A 20,797-nucleotide genomic window follows, 5' to 3' on the forward strand; every position below is an offset into this window, starting at 1 on the left:
CAATTTATGTGCTGGGGCTGTGTGATTGAATTAGCTGTTGGTAGTAAGATACAGATAATATTGATAGAAACTAAAACTGTGTTTTTAGACAAGTTGTTAACCAATTGCCATCCTAATGTACATGGTACTGGCTTAGTGCATGTAACGTGGAAGAATACGTGCACTTTCACTTCTCTCTTCTTTCCTTTCTTTCTCACTTTTGCCACCTTTACTGTCTTATATGTATAAACATTGCGTGAACAGGAATATTGCTGAGCTATGTATGGATAGGTATTAATGTCTTTTCCCCATATATACAATGTCATTTTACGGAGCTATTGTATTAAAAGTAAAGGCAGCTTTTATGTGAAAAATTTAATAAAAGAAACATAAAAAAAATCTGTATACATTTTTATCATAAAGAAATTCCTCCAAAGTATATTATAAAAGAGTTTGGAAAAATGTGCACGAGCATACGTGAAAAGAGAGCAGAAAAAATATAAATTGAACCATCTAAAACCTCAAATATATAGGGGGTGATTCTAACCCTGGCGGTCGGTGTTAAAGCGGCGGCCAACCCGCCAACAGGCTGGCGGTAAAAAAAATGGGATTCTGAGCCTGGCGGGAACCGCCAACACAGACAGCCACCTTAACACTCCGACCGCCACGGCGGTACAAACAAACAGCGCAGCGGTCACCGCCAACAGACAGGCGACAGACAATGTACCGCCCACACTATTCCAACTCACCAATACGCCACCTTTTCCGGGGCGGGAGCACCGCCGATAAAAACACGGCGGAAACAGACTACGGACGGGAAAACGCTCACCACTACGCACTCCAGGAGGAAGGAGGACAGCATGGAACCCGAATTAAACATCCTACCTGCTCTCGTCTACCTTCTCATCTACCACGAGTACGAAGTCCGGCGCAGACGACAACGGTGAGTACTGCACCTACGACACACGGGAGGGGGAGGACGAAAGGTTACGGGCACACACATATGCGACCCCCCCCCCCAACTATGTACTCACCAATGCAGAGCACCAAGTCACAGTGACACCACCCAAACACCCCTGAAAAATGCTAGGACATAATCAAATTTGGAATAAATATTTATGTACCAAAAAGCTCCAGAAAATTATAGTACAACCATGAAATATTCACAACAAAACTAATGACATACACATCAGTGTATAACTGAAGTACCAAGTCCTGCACATCCTACGAATTCAGCATGTCCGTGGGCCAAAGTCTTGAGAAATAAGAGCAAAGCCCACACAGGAGACCTGAGTCCTTTGGAGAGAACACTGCAGGGGCATCAGATGTAAAAACTACAGTCACCTCAGGGGGAAGGGAAGGGGGGGGGCACCACAGCCACATGAGTCCACGACGCCAGATCCACGAGGAGCCACCATGCCCACTGGACCATCCTGGGGAGTGCAAAGCCACAGTCTCTCAATGTCTCTACAGTGGGTGGGCTGCCCACTGGACCATCCTGGGGAGTACAAAGCCACAGTCTCTCAATGTCTCTACAGTGGGTGGGCTGCCCACTGGACCATCCTGGGGAGTGCAAAGCCACAGTCTCTCAATGTGTCTACAGTGGGTGGGCTGCCCACTGGACCATCCTGGGGAGTGCAAAGCCACAGTCTCTCAATGTCTCTACAGTGGGTGGGCTGCCCACTGGACCATCCTGGGGAGTGCAAAGCCACAGTCTCTCAATGTCTCTACAGTGGGTGGGCTGCCCACTGGACCATCCTGGGGAGTGCAAAGCCACAGTCTCTCAATGTCTCTACAGTGGGTGGGCTGCCCACTGGACCATCCTGGGGAGTGCAAAGCCACAGTCCATCAGGTGGATGACAGTCTCCACTGGTCAAGGAGGAGGCATGGTGGGCACAGTGAACCATAAACGGTGCTTGAGACGGCGGTGCCCAGCGGAGCGGTGCTTGAGATGGCGGTGCCCAGCAGAGCGGTGCTTGAGAGGAAGGGCCCAGCGGAGCGGTGCTTGAGAGGAAGGGCCCAGCGGAGCGGTGCTTGAGATGAAGGGCCCAGCGGAGCGGTGCTTGAGATGAAGGGCCCAGCGGAGCGGTGCTTGAGAGGAAGGGCCCAGCGGAGCGGTGCTTGAGATGAAGGGCCCAGCGGAGCGGTGCTTGAGAGGAAGGGCCCAGCGGAGCGGTGCTTGAGATGAAGGGCCCAGCGGAGCGGTGCTTGAGAGGAAGGGCCCAGCGGAGCGGTGCTTGAGATGGCGGGGCCCTGTTCAGCGGTGCTCTTCTCCACGGCGGGGCCCTGTTCAGCGGTGCTCTTCTTCACGGCGGGCCCTGTTCAGCGGTGCTCTTCTGCACCGCGGGCCCTGTTCAGCGGTGCCTATCTCCACGGCGGGGCCCTGTTCAGCGGTGCCTATCTCCACGGCGGGGCCCTGTTCAGCGGTGCTCTTCTCCACGGCGGGCCCTGTTCAGCAGTGCTCTTCTTCACCGCGGGCCCTGTTCAGCGGTGCCTATCTCCACGGCGGGGCCCTGTTCAGCGGTGCTCTTCTCCACGGCGGGCCCTGTTCAGCGGTGCTCTTCTGCACCGCTGGCCCTGTTCAGCGGTGCTCTACTCCACGGCGGGCCCTGTTCAGCGGTGCTCTACTCCACGGCGGGCCCTGTTCAGCAGTGCTCTTCTCCACGGCGGGCCCTGTTCAGCGTTGCTCTTCTGCACCGCGGGCCCTGTTCAGCGGTGCCTATGTCCACGGCGGGGCCCTGTTCAGCGGTGCCTATCTCCACGGCGGGGCCCTGTTCAGCGGTGCTCTTCTCCACGGCGGGCCCTGTTCAGCGGTGCTCTTCTTCACCGCGGGCCCTGTTCAGCGGTGCCTATCTCCACGGCGGGGCCCTGTTCAGCGGTGCTCTTCTCCACGGCGGGCCCTGTTCAGCGGTGCTCTTCTGCACCGCGGGCCCTGTTCAGCGGTGCTCTACTCCACGGCGGGCCCTGTTCAGCGGTGCTCTTCTCCACGGCGGGCCCTGTTCAGCGGTGCTCTTCTCCACGGCGGGGCCCTGTTCAGCGGTGCTCTTCTCCACGGCGGGGCCCTGTTCAGCGGTGCTCTTCTGCACCGCGGGCCCTGTTCAGCGGTGCTCATCCAGCAGGTCAAGGGAGCCAGACCTGGCCTGGACTCCCTGCTCAGTCGCCCTCGGACCGTGACGTTTCTGGACCCTTCGGGGACGGACTCCTGGCCTCCTTAGTGTCCTCCTTCCCAGCTGGGATGTGGCATGTGGGGTCCACCTTCTCCGCGCTCCTGCTGCCCTTCCGCTCCTTTGATGGGGCTCTCGGGCCCTTTCCTCCCCTAGATAGTGTGGGTGGTGAAGTGGCCGCACATTGCTCCTTGGGGGCAGCCCTGTCGGTCCTCGCACGGCGGCCCTTGTTTTTGCGGGTCCTCTTGCCGGGGGGGGGGCTGGACGTGTCCTTGCTGCTGATCGATGTGTCACTGCTGGCAAAGGGTGGGCTCCAGAACCCAGGCACAACAGTGACACCCGAAGCTGGGCTGGTGGTGGCTGCGGTGCTCTTGGGACTCTTTGAAGATGGATGGGGGAGCTCATTGGGGGGAAAGAGGTTAAGGTTAGCCAGGAAAAGTTTTTTAGGGCCAAGGTAAAGGGTAGGAGAAGTGGAGATGGAAGTGGAGGTAGAGGAGGTGGTTGTAGGAGAGTCAGGTGTGCTGTCATTGGGTGAAGGTGCTGGTGCTGTAGGCTGTCGTGAGGTGGATGGCTGTTGGGTGGGTGTCTGCCTACGTTTGTGTGTCTTGGAAGAGGGGGTGACAGACACAGTGGGAGAGGACACAGGGGACGTGTAAATGGCAGTGGGGGTGGTGACTGCACGAGTGTGGACTGTACTGGAGGGTGAGGTGGTGATGGAAGCACTGGCTGATGTTGGGGTGCATGCAGGTGTGAGTGTAGACGTCACAGGGAGGGAGGAGGGAGATGAGAAGGAGGGGGACACAGGGGTGGCAGTGGCTGTTGGCATGTCTGCATCTGGGTGTTGCTTGGGTGAGTGTTTGTGGGATCTGTGGTGCTTGTGTTTGGATGAGCTGCTCTTGGGTGTTGAGGTGTGTGCAGGCTGGTCTGATGGTGTGGATGGGATAGGCTGAGGAACAGGAGACAGAGAAAGGCTGGAGGCAGTAAGAAGAGGGAGGCTGGAAACAGGGACAATGGCTGCCGTCAGTGCTGAGGCCAGAGCAGTGAACGCTCGTTGATGGGCAGCCTGACCCGAATGAATGCCCTCCAGGTACGCATTGCTCTGTTGCACCTCCCTTTGCACACCCTGGATGGCATTCAAAAGGGTCGTCTGCCCAACAATGAGCGTCCTTACCAGGTCAATGAGCTCCGCACTGAGGGCAGCAGGGGCAACAGGGGCAGGGGCTGAGGTGCCTGGGGCGAAGGAGACGCGCGCCTTCCTGGGTGAACCGGCACGGAGCGAAGACTGAGGGGCTGCTGGGAGGGCGGGGCTGGTGCGCTGGGTGGCGGCTGTACCTGTAGAGGCGGGGGGCACGGATGTTGCCGCCACCCCTAGGGAGCTCCCATCCGAGGACGTGTCGCTTTCGCTGCTCTCACCAGCGGTCCCCGTCGTGGTGCTCCCCTCGCCCTCCGGATCACTGGTGCCCTCGGTGTCTGTTCCTGGGCCCACCGGGGCCTTGTGTCCTGCAGCTCCCTCGTGCTCCGATGCCAAATCTCCTCCGCCTGATGATGCTAATGCTCACATGCACAAGAAGATGAAGAGAAAGGGTGGGGGGAGAAAAAAGAAGACCAGGTTGAGTGCATGCAATGTCAACACCGTTGGCGGAGAGGACAGACACAGGTGCCTAATGCACTAAGCCGCGCATTCGGGGTACACTACTCAGTACTACTGACTAAGACAACAGGCCAAGAGACGTCAAACGCGCACATGGGAGATGCTGGACCTTCAATGGCTGTACTTGTCACACTACCGAGGTGGGGGCCGGGGGCACAGGGCAATGCCTAAGGGAGAGGACTACACTACAGAAAGCGCCCTGGCCTAATGTCACCCACAGCCCTCCTCCCCCACCCAGACGCCTCCACTGCGCAGAAAGATAGGAGAATGTGCTGATGCTCACCCCCTTGTGTCTGCTGTGATGTCTTAAAGCGCCCATCCAATTCAGGGAAGGCCACCGCCAGGATCCGGGACATCAGGGGGGTCATGGTGCGACTGGCACCCCTCCTAGGTTGGGAGGCCATCCCCAGCAGTGTTTCTGCGGTCTTCCTTGTTCCGCGGCGGATGTCCTCCCACCTCTTGCGGCAGTGGGTGCCCCGTCTGTTGTGGACCCCCAAGTTCCGGACTTCCTTGGCGATGGCACGCCAAATCTCGATCTTCTGATGGGCGCTGACCTATTTGACATGTACAGGGTGGAAAGGAGGAAATCATGAATGACCTGCATGTTAGATGTGATTGGCCCCCCCCACCAACTTTGCCATATGGCACATGCTCTCATCTGTCGGGCGTTGCACTCCTCATTCGCCCCCCACCCCACCAACTTACATCCACCCCAATCCACACAGGCATAGCCCATTCCATGTGCACCCGGTGTACTCACTTGTTGGTCTGGAGGACCGTAGAGTAGCGCATACTGGGGGAGGACCCCATCCACGAGCTTCTCCAACTCTTCAGACGTGAAGGCAGGGGCCCTTTCCCCAGTCGCAGCAGCCATTGTATCTTCCAGACCGAGGTCACAGCAGCACTTGCAGTATAGGTCCTCTCCTGTGGATGATCAGGTCTCAAGTGATTAAGCAGATAGAAAATGGCGGTCACGCCCGCGGCGGTGCGTACCGCGGCGGTGCGTACCGCGACCGCCGGCACACTTCGTCATTGGCTCCTGAAACCCATAGGCTTCAATGTTAACCAATGCGGCTTTGCGCCGCGGTCTTCGACCGCCTACCGCCACGGTGTGCCCCGCCAGCGCATTGACCTCACATCCCATTGTCCCACTTCACAGGTCAGGCAGCCGCCATTTCAAGGGCCTACATAGCTTAATTTTGACTGCGACACACAGGCCTAGGCCTTGCATTGCCACACATACACGCCTTTCAACCCATTGCCATTCTTTAACTGTGCAAGCTGTCTGTACGTACCTGTGGTTTGGCTGACTCTGTGCTCCATGTTGTCCTTCCTAGGCACCATCCGCTGGGACTTGCGATGAGAAGGAGGAATCCTCGCGTGTACCGACCGCTGGTGGACCTGTCGACAATGGAAGAACGCCATATATTACTTCGATACAGACTTGACCGTGCCACTATCCATGAACTGTGTGCCCAGCTGGAGCCAGCCCTGATGTCCCCCATCCGCCAACCCACAGGGATTCCCCCTCTGGTGCAGGTTTTGTCAGTCCTCCATTTTTTGGCCAGTGGGTCATTCCAGACCACAGTGGCCATGTCATCTGGAATGTCTCAGCCTATGTTTTCTAAGATTTTGAGCAGAGTGTTGTCTGCCCTGATGAAACTCATGCGGAGCTACATCATTTTCCCAGAGGAGGGTGACTTGCCTACAGTGAAGGGTGATTTCTATGCCCTTGGACATATCCCCAACATCATTGGTGCCATTGATGGGACCCATGTGGCTTTGGTACCCCCAAAAGACGATGAGCAGGTGTACCGAAACAGAAAAAGTTATCATTCGATGAATGTCCAGGTGGTCTGTTTGGCTGACCAGTACATCTCCCATGTAAATGCCAAGTTCCCAGGGTCAGTGCATGACGCGTATGTGATGCGAAATAGCAGCATCCCCTATGTGATGGAGCAGCTACAGAGACAACGTGTGTGGCTAATAGGTGACTCTGGTTACCCCAACCTGCCGTGGCTACTGACCCCAGTGAGGAATCCCCGGACAAGGGCAGAGGAACGGTACAATGAGGCCCATGGGCGTACTAGGAGGGTGATTGAGCGAACCTTTGGCCTCCTGAAGGCCAGGTTTAGGTGCCTGCATATGACAGGTGGATCCCTAATGTACTCACCAAAGAAGGTGTGCCATATCATCGTGGCGTGCTGTATGCTTCACAACCTGGCTTTGCGACGCCAGGTGCCTTTCCTGCAGGAGGATGGTCCAGATGGTGGTGTTGTAGAAGCCGTGGAGCCTGTGGAGAGTGAAGAGGAGGAAGACTCAGAGGACGACACAGACAATAGGGACAGAGTGATACAACAGTATTTCCAGTAACACCCAGGTAAGAATCACCCACGCCATTTCACAATTGCTTCTAGCCTCCTGCATCTGTACTTTCTGTAGTTCTCACCAGATCTTTTTGGGTAATTTTTGTTTTTCCCTTCCCTTCTCAGTGCTGTATGACTCAGTGCCTGACTTCTGCTTGGTTTGCCCATGAACTACAGCGTATTGACATTGGTATGTTGTCATCACTAATTGACAGAACAGATATTGAACAGTAATATGTAATACATTTGCTAATAATACAGCATGACTCCAAACTGATTTGTGTGCAATATGTGATTTATTTACAGGGCTAGATATTGGTACATGTGATTATAAGGGTGATGGGTGGGGGTGGAGTAATGTCCATGGCAGAGTCCAGTTCTCAGTCTCACAGGTGCATTGTCCTTTTGCCTGTGGAAGGATGGAGCAGAGGCAGTTCATGGTTGGACAGGGTGGCAATGTGGGACAGTGGGAAGAGTTCAGGGGGTATGTCCTGCTGGCGGGGGTCTTGACATCCTACTCTGTCTTTTTTTTGGATCTCAGGCTCCTCTTACGGGGTGGTTGTTCTTCAGCAGGAGGTGGGGTTCTGGTGGCCTGCCGTGGTGTTGGGGCCTCCTGTCCATTAGCGCCGGCGGAGGTGGTAGGCTGTTCCTGGTCCGGGCTAGTGACAGGGGCCCTGTGTGGTGCCACATGGTCCCGCAACGCGTCTTCTATCCTGTTGAGGGCCAGGACGATGGTCCCCATTGCGGTCCCGATGATTCTCAGCTCCTCCCTGAACCCCATGTAGCGTTCCTCCTGCTGTGCCTGGATCTCCGTGAACCTGGCCAGTACCGTCGCCATCGTCTCTTGGGAGTGGTGGTAGGCCCCCATGATGGTGGTGAGGGCCTCTTGGAGAGTAGGTTCCCTGGGCCTCTCCTCCCCCCCCTGTCGCACAGCAGCCCTCCGAGCTGCCCGGTTTCCCCCGGCCTCTGTCTCCTGGACGGTGTGCCCGCTCCCACTGCCCCCAGGTCCCTGTTGTTGTTGGGGTGTTGGGTTAGCCTGGGTGCCCTGTAGTGGCAGACACACCGCTGATTGACGTGTCCTAGAGACAGAGGCATGGGCCCGCTGGGTGGGAGCTGTGCTGGTGTTGGCAGAGGGGGTCGGGTCTGGTGTGGCCTGTGTCTGGGTGAGGGGAACCGACTGCCCAGAGGTCCCCGATGGTCCAGGCTGGTCATCAGGTTCAGTGTCGACAGAGCTGCTGTCCTCACTGTGGGCCTGTTCCGGGGGTGGGATGGACATTTCTGGACCCTCCTGGCTGGTGTTTTGGCGTTCGGGTCCTGCATGGGGTAAGAGAGTTTGGTTATTGTTTCTGTGTGTGCAATAGCGTGCGTGTTATGGGTGCCCTCGTCCCCCAGTGCAGGCATTCCCTTGAGGGAGGTGTTGTGAGGGTAGTTAGTGGGGGGGGGGGGGTAAGTGCAGTGGTCATGCTTGGGTGATGGGTGTCCATGGATTGTGTTGGCATGCAGGAGTTGGTGTTGGGATGGGTGGGTTGTGCTGGTGAGATATTGTCAGGGAGGATGTGTGCTGGGGGGTTGGGGGTGAGGGTGGGGGTGTGGGTTGGCATGCTGGTGGGGTGGGGGGGATCTAGTAGTTGAGATTGGACTTACCAGAGTCCATTCCTCCGGCTACTCCTGCGAGGCCCTGAGGATGCAGGATGTTGAAGACCTCTTGCTCCCATGATGTAAATTCGGGAGGGGTGGGTGGGGGTCCGCCGCCAGTCTTCTGGACCGCGATGTTGTGCCTGGAGACCATCGATCGGACCTTCCTCCGTAGGTCGTTCCATCGTTTGCGGATGTCCTCCCTATTCCTGGGATGCTGTCCCACCGCGTTGACCCTGTCCACGATCCGCTGCCATAGCTCCGCCTTCCTAGCTATACTGGTGTGCTGCACCTGTGAGCCGAAGAGCTGGGGTTCCACTCTTAGGATTTCCTCCACCATGACCCGGAGTTCTTGGTCCGAAAAGCGTGGGTGCCTTTGGGGTGGTGTGGGTGAGGTGTGGGGTGGTGTATGTGATGATGAGTATGTTGGTGTGTGGTGCTTTGTGCTACTATGTGGTGTGTGTGATGGTGTAGTGTGCCTCAGTGTGTATTGCTATGGATTGTCTGCTGTGTCTCTCTCTCCTTCTCTCAGTAATTGTGGTCGTAGGGGTTTGTGGGTGATGTGGGGGTGTGTTTTATAGTTGATTGATTGTGTGGGAGTGGGTTGTGTATGTGTATCAGGTGTGTGTATTTGTAATTGTCCAATGTGCCTGTGTTTTGGTGCTGTGTGTGTATTTTGACCGCGGCGGTGTGTACCGCCAATGGAATACCGCGTTGGAAAGCCCGCTGCGTTGATTCGTGGGTCGTAATGGCATGGGCGTTTTTCTGTTGGCGTGACGGTGGAGGTTTGGTCATCTCCAGTTTATCGCTGCCCGCTGATGTGGCGGGCTGCAGTGGAGGTCGGATTTTTGGAGGTTTGGCCGTTGTGGGTCAGAATGACCGTGGTGGCTTTCCGCGGCCGCGGCGGTGTTATGGCGGTCTTCTGACCGGCGGTAAGCGCCTTTTACCGCCGAGGTCCGAATGACCCCCATAGTGTATTAAGCCTTTCTGACAACCCTCTTTGTTGGATGAATCATCCATAATGTACAGACACAGACCCTCATTATGACTGTAGCAGTCCTTTCAGAAGACCGCCGCGGTGGCAGCTGCCAAGAGACTGCCATGTAGGCAGTAATCCAAATGCATATTTTGACTCACACCGTGAAGACTGCCAAAAAAACAACCACAAAACCTACACTGCCAGGAGACAGGATGGTGGGAAAGGGGTGGTTCCACCACCAGCACTACCAGCCTGACACAGTTCCTTCCACCAGATTACGAGACACAAATCACCACAGCTGTGCTTTCACTGCGGAAAACTATTGGCGGTGTGAACCGCCGCGGTCAGAACCCACTAGTGTCAGAACACAACACCACATTGGACAGTTTAAATATCCTACACTTGACACACATACACACACCAGACACACCTACTCACTGCACTATATAACTCCCCCCCCCACACACAACCCAATTTTGCAACAAAATCAAATTTCACATACACAGAGAGCAGGCAAATACAGTCATGTAGCACCATTACACCATAGGCACAGATACACATCTCAGCCAGCACACACAACAAAACTACACTGCCCAACACTAAGCACACATAGCAAGCACATACACACACACCACAAGCATCCATCACTCTCTATGCACCACCCACACCCCATCAATCACCCTACACTGCACCCTTACACACACAACTCCGCCCCCCACAACAAAAGAACCCACTGTTCACAGACGACGAGTTGAGGGTCATGGTGGATGAAATCATCAGGGTAGAGCCACAACTATTGGAAGCGCATGCCCAGCCAACCTTGATAGCCAGGAAAATGGAGTTGTGGCAGAGAATAGTCGACATAGTCAACTCAGTAGGCAGCCATCCACGCACAAGGGAGGACATCAGGAAGCGGTGGAACGACCTATGGGGGAAGGTGCGTTCCATGGCATCACAATACCAGATCTCAGTGCACAAGACTGCTGGTGGGCCCCCTCCTGTACCCCCACCGCTCACATCTTGGGAGAAGAAGGTCTTGGACAGTCTGCATCCTGAGGGCCTGACTGGAATACCTGGGGGACTGGACTCTGGTAAGTATCCACAACTTCCATGTCACACAATTGTCATGTCCTGCATACTTCCTCACTCCCTAGTGTACTGCATGTCTCACTACACATCCCACATATCCACCTAATGCCCCTCTCAAGCATGCCACGCGTCCACCCAGCCCAACTGCTCACACAGCCCTTGGCAAAGGCAGGGATAGCATTGGATAATACTATCACAACGCTCCCACAGTGCACTAGCCCATCTATGTGAATACCCGGAATGTGCACATCACATCCTTTGCATGTATGTATTGGACTAGCTATACCAACTAGATGGTACGACTGAGGGCCACCACATGACAATGACAGCAAAGCAGTGGCACAACACAATGTCAAACAAGGCCAAACACAGCTACAGCAATGTGACTAATCCAATTGTCCACTAATCAGGATCCACAACCCAGAAATTAACCCACCATGGTATGGAATGTAAGATGGCAGACTCCATGCACAACAGGGACAGACAGGACACTTAACCTTGCATATCCACATACCCTCCTCCCACTGGGACACCATGCTGCAATGTCCAGCCATTTCCTCTCACAACTAGCAGGCCTGAATAGTCACTAGCTAACAGTGCAGAACAGTCATGTGAACTATCAGACAGTACCAGTACCCATCCACACAGCCAAAGTTACTAAACCAGAATGACACCAACCTAAATAGAGTATGGTACATAGGTCACCGGCCACTAACTACCACCAATGGTATGCTGTGGAGCATATGTCATTGTCATTGCTTGGAATCATGGCAAGCCACGGTATGCATATGATAAAGAGATAACCAAACACAAAGATTAATGTTTAACTCCATCTCTCACTCCATACACAGGTACCCCTGCCAGTGCCACCATGGAGAAGATATCAGAGACTGCCAGCCATCCTCAAGATGAAGGCCCCAGTGAGGACAACACACCTGGATGTCTGGACACTGATGACCTACCTGGCCCATCTGGGACACCTGGTCAGTCTACGACTCCCTGCCTCACCCTGCCCACATCGATTCCACTCAAACCTGTGGCTTCCTCATCACAGCCAACTCTTTGTCCCCAAACTTGTGTCCCAAGGAATGTTTAAACTATTGTGTGCCCCACAGTACAGGGTCCTGAGTTGACCCCTCACACCCCAGGCAATGAAGGTCCTGCAAACAATGGGAGTGGACACACTGTGCGGGGGCACAGGCACATGGGGGCCTGGGGTGTGGGAGGGAAGCTATGGGCCAGAGTATGGGGCCCCCAAGGAACTCTACTGACCAGAATACCATCTTCCAAGTCCTGGGAGCATACCAACAATCCCAGGACAAGATGGGCCAGATCATCACCATGTTGGGGTAAACCAAAGGGTGCAGAGGGAATACCACCAAGAGGTCTGCAGCGGTGTCAGGCACACAATGCCACCATGTCCTCCATAGCAGGGGTGCTGAGGGATATCAACACTACCCTGCATGCTTCCTCCACCCACTATCGGCCCCTTCCACTAGCAACCTAACATCTGAGCCATCCACATCAGCGGCAGCTAGTGGAATGGAGGCCCTACCAGGGGAACCACAGCCCTAAGACAGTCCTCCCTCTAACTGAAGAACCCTCCGCAAACGTGGACGTCCATCCAGACATCCGGCTGGAGCAGGTGTCATGTGCCAACCCACTGCCAGGAAGTGACCCTTACCTGATTTGTCTCCATTGTGTGTCACCGAGACTCTCTGTTTAGTGTTCAATGACATAACTCCATCTATCCATTGGCACCTGGATACTGGACCTGTGCAACCACCAGCTGTACCACCTACTCTGATGATTCCATCTACCATGACCTCACTCATCACTTGTTGGACAATTTATGCACTGTATTTATTTTTTTACAAAAAATAATTATATGCACAATAAACACCAATGGAACACAGCTAATGTATATGTGCCTTCATTACAACATAAACAATGTCATGCTTGTTAAATGTGATCTGGTTATGTCCCTCTACATCCAACAGGCAGTGTAATGGACAGCCAAGGGAGCCATCCTCAGCAGGAGACACAGTACAACCGATATATCCCAGGACAGATGTCAGACAGTCCAAAATCCAGGGCCACACAAGAGTATAGTCAGTATTCCAACCTGCAGAAAGACAATGACAGAGAGTACCATCAGGCTGGAAGGCATGGAGCCACACAAAGTACATATGCAGCACATGGATTTTGCACCCAGTGTAAAATACCTCCTAAGAAGTGGTCCCAGATATTACCTATACATCACCAGTCACAGAATATTCATCATAAATCACTGTAGCTGCCATCTGTCATGTACAACCCTCAATTCTCAAATCATTTAGCAATGTCTAGTGACTATGAATGCCTCAAGCCATATGTAGCAGAGGCACATATTTCAATACCAGTTAGTGGGTGAAACGACATGAGTACAGGAGAATGCAGCAAACATAGCTCAGTCCTGGTCTGTACACTGGAGATAAGAATCTAGGAAACTTCAGTGAGTACACTTGTTAAAGTTGAGACACTTACTGTGCACCTTACACTCTATCAGTAAGATCTTCCAACACACACATAGGGATAGGACCACATTACACCCCACTGATGAGTCAACTCAGGAGGATTATTGTCAGCAAATCGTGTAAGTATACAGCAATTGCTAACCCACGCTCACCATACCTGTATGTCACTGGAAGTACTGATTGTTGAGTCAGTCCTAAAAATAGGCTGCACCATCCTCTCCTGCCTCCTCATCACTTGCCATGTCAGCATTACTAGCCGCTGGTCCAGCTGCCTCACCGTCATCAGCTAGCAATGTTATCTGACGTCTCAGGGCTAGATTGTGGAGCATGCAGCAGGCTACTATTATCTGGCATACCTTTTGGGGCGAGTAAAGGAGGGTTCCTTCCAGATAGGTCTGTGCATCTGAATCTGGTCTTCAGGAGGCCAAATGTTCTTTCGATTACAGGCCTTGTCCTCTTGTGGGCCTCATTGAAATGGAGTTCTCCATCTGTGGCAGGGTACCTCACTTTTGTGTCAACAGCCAGGGAAGATTAGGATAGCCAGAGTCACCTGTGTGAAAAAATGTAGGACCAGTGAAATAACAGGTACAGCAACAGAGAAGAATGTGTGCCATAACAGTGAAACACCTTCAAATGCATACATACCAAGGAGCCAGTCCCTCTCTGTGTGTAGTCGTGCCATCATGTGTGGGACATCGCTGTTCCTCAAAATGAAGGATTCATGCACTGATTCTGGAAACTTGGCTGTGACCTGTGAGATGTACTGGTCTGCCAGACACACCACCTGAACATTTACGGAGTGGTAGATCTTCCTGTTCCTGTACACCTGTTTATTGGCACTAGTAGGGACCAGGGCTATATGGGTGCCATCAATGGCCCCTATTACATGAGGGATGTGTCCTATATCATAAAAGTCTGCCTTTACATAGGCCAAATCCGCACGTTGGGGGAACCTGATAAAGCTGTCCAGATGTTTCAACAAAGCACAGTACATCCTTCAACACAAGACTGACCATGGGCTGTGACAACCCTGCTGTCACGCCCACTGTATTCTGAAAGGAGCCTGTGGCAAGAAAGTGTAGCACTGACAGGACTTGTAATGTGAATGGGATGCAATAGAGATTGCGTATGGCTGGTAAGAGATTAGGCCCCAACTGTGTACATAGATCCATGATGGTCTGTCGATTCAGGCGATAGGTCTGGATGATATGCCTGTCCTCCATGGTTGCAAGGTCAACTAGTGGACGGTACACTTGTGGTTGTCTCACTCTCCTCATGGCAGTATATCTAGGTAGAGAGGCGAGATTGTACACTGAGAAATGTACTATACACATGAAAGTAGAACATGTCAAAATAGTACACACCTAACACTGTAGGACATGTGTAGCACTGCTGACATATACTATAGTGGGGATGCCGAAGCGTTTTGGACACCATCCTTGCAGCACAATACTGAACCTGTAAGTCATATAGGAGACATATCACATGTGTAATGTACCATATATGGCAGACTGAGCTGTCTTTCACTGATCATTAGGATGGTAATGGGATATACCAATATAGTGCCACTGCCTATGTGCCTCAGAGTATCTAAGCATGACGATCAACAGGTATGCTGCCACATCACGTCACTGTGTCATGCATGTCACATGTCTTTGCACTACCATGATGGCACAGCATAGGCCTTCTCCACCATTTGGCCGAATATATGTACAGCACACTCATTTTAGCACATCAATGCATGATATGGGCACAAAATGGCAGTCGCCTGTCCTGCTGCATTTGACAGTTGGAAGTGACCTAAGTCTGCTGACGTATGTTGTCATGGCAGTAGGCGGTCAATACTGCTGTGCAACTTGTCATTGGTTATCAGTGCTGCCTATGGCGGACTGGGGCCAATGGCGATGACCGTCGGTGGTGACGATCCTGTACATGGCGGCCTTGACCACCATTTTTTGCAGCCTTGCTCACTTGACTCCTGACACTGTTGCTAGCAAGACCTCTATGACCTGAGCTGCTGTGTACTGTCTCTGGGAGCCACCATGCCATGTCCTGCAGTTGATAGGGCCCCAGCTTTCACCCCAGAAGAACTGAATAAGCTTGCGAAAGGGGTCCTTCCCCTGTATTGACTGCTATATGGGACACCAGAGGAGCAGGTGAGCCCAAAACCATAGGCCTGTGTGATAGGGGTGCATGCCACGGTGAATGGAGTGAGTGTACCGGTGAGGGAGTATATGCATGCAGAGGGCATGAAGTGAAGGCATGTGGAGCAGAGAGGATGAGTATGTGTGGGCACTTGGTGAGTCAGATGTGTAAAGGCCACTCCTGTTGGTATGGTGCCAGTGTACATGACTTTCTCCTTTTGTCTGTGTCATCCATGCAGGTGAACGCCCATCAGAAGAAAGGGATCTGGCGTGCCATCGCCAAGCAAGTGCAGACCCTGAGGGTCCACAGCCGGTGAAGCACCCATTGTCGCAATCGGTGGGAGGACCTGAGATGCTGGGCCCGGAAGACCACGGAGGCCCAGCGGGGGATGTCCTCCCAACGTGGGAGGGGTGCCTATCGGAGCCTGACCCCCCAATGGCCTGCATTTTGGCAGTGGCCTACCCTGAGGTCGATGGGCGTTTCAGGGCAGCACCACAGCAATAAGGGGGTGAGTACTGAATGTATCCTGGGACTTGGCTCGGGTTGTATGGGATTACCTGCCTCACTGTAGCTTATGTGATAATGTAGTCAATGCTAAATGTATGTAAAGTAGTGGGAATGCATAGTAACCACCCGGCCTGAGTATAAGTTGTAGCTGTGTTTTGATGCTTTGCTGTCAGTGGATGTACTTCTCCTATATCAAGACATCTCCATGCCTGCATTGTGTGGATGGTCTAATGATACTGGCACATGTGTGACTCCATCCAGCCTTTACTATGGATGTGAGCTTGTGTATCATCCTACCCATTGAGTATGACCTGCTCATCCATCTGCATTTTAACATTTGTGGCTCTAAGGTGTCAGTCCACTCCCATCTGTATAGCACACCTGTAAAACCAACTATGGGACTCGCGTTTTATCACAGGGACTATAGACATCAAGTACTGGTAATGGAATTGACTCCTTGTGAGGCAGCCATTACATCTCCAACACAGATATGGCCTGTATAGGACCGTACTATGGCTTGATAGTTGTATCCCCATATATTGGCTATCTGCTATCTATAGGGCATGTGAAGGTTGCAAAAGTAGGATAATTTGAAATGTATCTTTAATTTTTGTCTAATTGCAATCATCATACATTTCTAAGTGGTAGACTTGTGGGGGATGAAACCTTGAACCCAATGGAATAGTACTAGAGGTGGGAAGTACCTAGGCAGACCTCGTCATTGTCAATATGTAATGTAAATGCCATGTATTCCAATGACCTAGCGATTACAGTGCAACATAGCTTAGTTACTGCCTACATCATGTCTCAATGGTTACTGGGGCACATCTGATGGAGTGGGATAATGTCTGCTACCCTTGGCCTAGCTGAAGTGAGTGATTAGGACAGGATAGGGTATTCTATGACTTATGAGATGTTGATGTGAAATCATTGTTGTATTTTCTCTCCTGAGGCTGCCGTATGTAATAGTGGGATGTGTTGTCAGTGCAAAGGCATTGGTGTTGGTCCATGTGTGGATAATGCTTACCAATTTAATTTTAATTGTTTCACCTTCATACCTTACAATATATATAAGAAACATAGTACATTCAATAATAAAAATCATCATTACATGAAATCACTGTTCATTCTTTAAAATCCTAAAACTTATTTATAAACAGGGATCAGCTTCATTTAGGCCTACCTAATCCCCGTGAAAAACCCACATGCACACATGCAAGTAAATAATTTACAGTTCCCACCCCTATTAAATCTGGGGGGTGGAACATTTCCAGGTGATAGTATCCTTTACAAATGGGCCTTGGAAGAATGAAATGTGAATGCTCACAATGATTAATATTAACAGCAATAATTTTGATACCAAGCCATATTCGTTAATATTAGCCAGCCTTATGCAAGTGCTAGTGCAGATGTAGTGCAATTTACTCCTTTAAAAGGGTAAAGTATCCAACTATGGCTTGCTACAACAAGTTTTTTTACAAGACAAGGTGAAGTGGGCCATAGCATCCTATGCAAAGGGCCTCAGGAAGAGTGAAGTGCAAGTACTCATGATGGTTAATATTATCAGCAATGGTTTTGATACATTGCAATGTTAAAAGTATTATATATTGAAAAAGTAGTAAATGTATCTCATTTATGTAACAAAAAAACAGTGTGTCTCACAGCAGCAACTATAACCCTATAGATCTTGTGGATCAAATAGATCTACTTGTGGATCAAATAGATCTACTGGATAATGCTTACATGTATTTACCGTCTGAGATGTGTGTTGTCTGGACTTAGGTACAGGTAATCAAAATTCTGGAATGGTGTGAGTGAGGGGGGTGTTATTATGTTGTGAAGTCCTGCTGGTGAAACTGTGTGTGTTGTGGTATTGTATATGGACCATGATGTCATATGTGTGTTCCAGAGGTTCATAATTTGTGACACTGCACTCAGTGGTTAAGTATGGATATGCAATATGGGCTATTGTAGAGGCACTTAGATGTATGATTAGTTGTGATATATATATGTGTTTGGTGTCTAAAGATCTTACTCTGTGATTGGGTCAGACTAATCACATGCCTGCACCCCAGACTTGTATTATACACATCAGATGTCACCTGTATGGGTGTCTAACTTGGGGTGGCTTAATCTATTCTTAGATCTATATTGGCATTACTGTACAGAATGTTAGGTCAGCCATGTAATACGACAGACAGATGCTGTGTGGTGTGTAAGTGGGGTGGTCTTCACTGTTATGGATATTGAACAAAGGACATGGACTCATCAGCTGTTGTAAGTGCCCGGGCCTGATGTGTTTGGTTCAGTCAGGTGCACTTCCAATCGGTTATAGGAATATGGAGAGCTATGATGTGAAATCAGGGAGATATTTGTACTTAATCAAGGGCATGATGTCCTTGCAGACATGACTATGATGCTGATCATGTGGATGACTCCTGACTTACTTGGATGTAGATGTAGGTGTGAGGGTTGGCATACAGGGGTGGGTAGTGGTGACATGTTTTGACATGATGTAGGAAATATGTATTGGCACCTGAGATAGCCTAGCCAGGATATGTATTGTCACAGATGTGCATGTTTACATGTGTATATGTGGGATATATGTTAACTCTCTCTCTCCCTATCTCTCTCCCTCCCTCTCTTTGTATTTGTGTTCATCAACATCGGCAGGCGAAGGAGAAGAGGCACAGGTGAGTGGGGATGCTGCAGGCCACGGAACACGGAGTGCTGCTACTAGCGACAGCGAGGGACCCAGTGACACGGAGGAGAGTGCCACGGGAGAGACCTCCTCCAGTGGACCCTCCCTGGTAGTGGCGGACCCTTCTGGGACCACCCCAGCACCGTCATTGTCCGCCACCCCCTTACTACCACCGCCCTCCCTGTAGCTCGGCACCCAGTTGCCGGTGCCCACTCACCCAAGAAGGTGGGCGTCTCCTTCGCCGCAGGCACCTCTGCCCCAGTCAGTCCTGCTGCCCTCAGTGACGAGGCTATTGACCTCCTGAGGTCAATCTCTGTGGGTCAGTCGACCATTGTGAATGCCATCCAGGGACTGGCAGCTCAAGTCCAGCAGAGCAGTGTGTTCCTATAGGGCATTCATGGAGCACTGGCTGGCCTACAGAGATCCTTTTAGACTCTTGCCTCCACACTGACGGCAGTCAGTCACCCTTTTTCTAGCGTCCCCCCTCCACCTACCTTTTCCCAATCCCAAACTTCTCTTCCCAAACCCAACCAAAGCACACAGACACACAAGAATGCATCCACCTGAACAGCCAAGGGTACCACGGACAAACACAAACACCACAAGACCCACAACTGGCATGCACACAAACCACACCCACCTGCAGACACCCCCACCACCCCTCCTTCAAAGACACTACACCAGACACACCTGCAGCCACCACACCAACATTCACTGATCCAGCCAGAACTCCTATCTTACCTAGCACAATATCAGACCCGCAGACATCCATCCCAGTCACTGCATCTGCAGCCATCACAACCACTGACACACCCACATGTAGCACATCTTCCATTCCTGCAGACACCACTCCAACAGACAGTCACCCATCCAGCATGGTGTCTCTCAGCACCTCCTCCCAAGACACATAAACGTCCGCACTCAACCACCCAACAGACACCCAGCACCTACAGACATTCCTCACATGCAATTGCACCCATCACCGCCTACAACCACTCCCTCTACCTCCACTCCCAAACCTTTTTGCCCTGACCACCCCGTGTGTCTAAGAAGCATTTCCTCATGGGGTTTTCCCTGTTCCCTACTCCTCTTCTACCCTGTGATACCCTCAAACGGTCTGTGTCCATCCCCAAGTCCAGCCTTTCCACCTCAAAATCCTCCCCTGCCTCCCCGCTAGTAGCCTTTCCTCTCCCCTTCTAAGAAGTCAACCCCTCCCAAGTGTTCCCAGCCTTCCCCTAAAGCTTGCCCTAAGCCCCCCCTCTCAAGCCCAAGGACGTCCCTCCCAAACCCTGAGGTGCCTACCTGCCTCCTTGATGCCCCTACCCTGTGGAGATCATATAGCAGTAAGCAGTCATGTAGGGGCACACAGAGGTGCCATTTCTGCCTTTGGCAGTTCGGTCTGGCCAATGGCCTTCTGTTTGTAAATAGTTATTTTTTAATTCCCATTTTTATATATATATGTTTTGTATTTGGCGGCTTTGGTTTGGGTGTGTGTGACAAGTGCGTGTGTGTCTGTTGTGCTAGCTGTTGTATCTAGGCAGCATATGTGGGTGTGGCCCTACCATTTGTCACGCTGTGATGGCTGTATATTGTGTGTAGGATTTGTTTGTATCTGATAGAGACTTCTAGCTGCAGATTCCTTACCTTAGAATTCCCTGGCGCCAGCTTCGAATCTGGAATTTTTCTGTTGAGCAGTACCCTGTGCGCTGTCGGGTGGCTTTGTTCGGATCTGCCTGCGTCATCCGGCTCAGCGTGGCGTCAACAGCACCGTTGGAGCCGTCTGTGACATCACGGTCTTCTATATGGGCACCACCCCGGTGTGCATACGTCAGTTCTCTTTCTTCTGCGCCGGTTAAGTGCAGATCCAGGAAGAGCTACCCTTTTTTGACTTTTTTTTCGAAGCTTTTCGATTGTCTGAACGATGTCTTCCAGAAAGACAGGATTCAAACTGTGTGGTGCATGTCATCGCACCATGTTGGTTACGGATCCAAACCCGGTGTATCTCTGGTGCCTTGAAAAGGACAATGATTCAATCTTCTAGCGGCCCGGCAGCCGTCTTCGGTTA

General features: G+C 51.9%; 1 protein-coding gene across 1 annotated transcript in view; it reads right to left on the reverse strand.

The window, feature by feature from the left end:
- ATP8B3 (ATPase phospholipid transporting 8B3) overlaps nucleotides 1-20,797 on the reverse strand; it is a 481,840-nt gene that overhangs the window by 192,620 nt on the left and 268,423 nt on the right. The window lies entirely within an intron of this gene.

This window comes from Pleurodeles waltl, chromosome 12 (genome assembly GCF_031143425.1).
Source record: "Pleurodeles waltl isolate 20211129_DDA chromosome 12, aPleWal1.hap1.20221129, whole genome shotgun sequence".
In the NCBI taxonomy this organism is placed as follows: Eukaryota; Metazoa; Chordata; class Amphibia; order Caudata; family Salamandridae; genus Pleurodeles; species Pleurodeles waltl.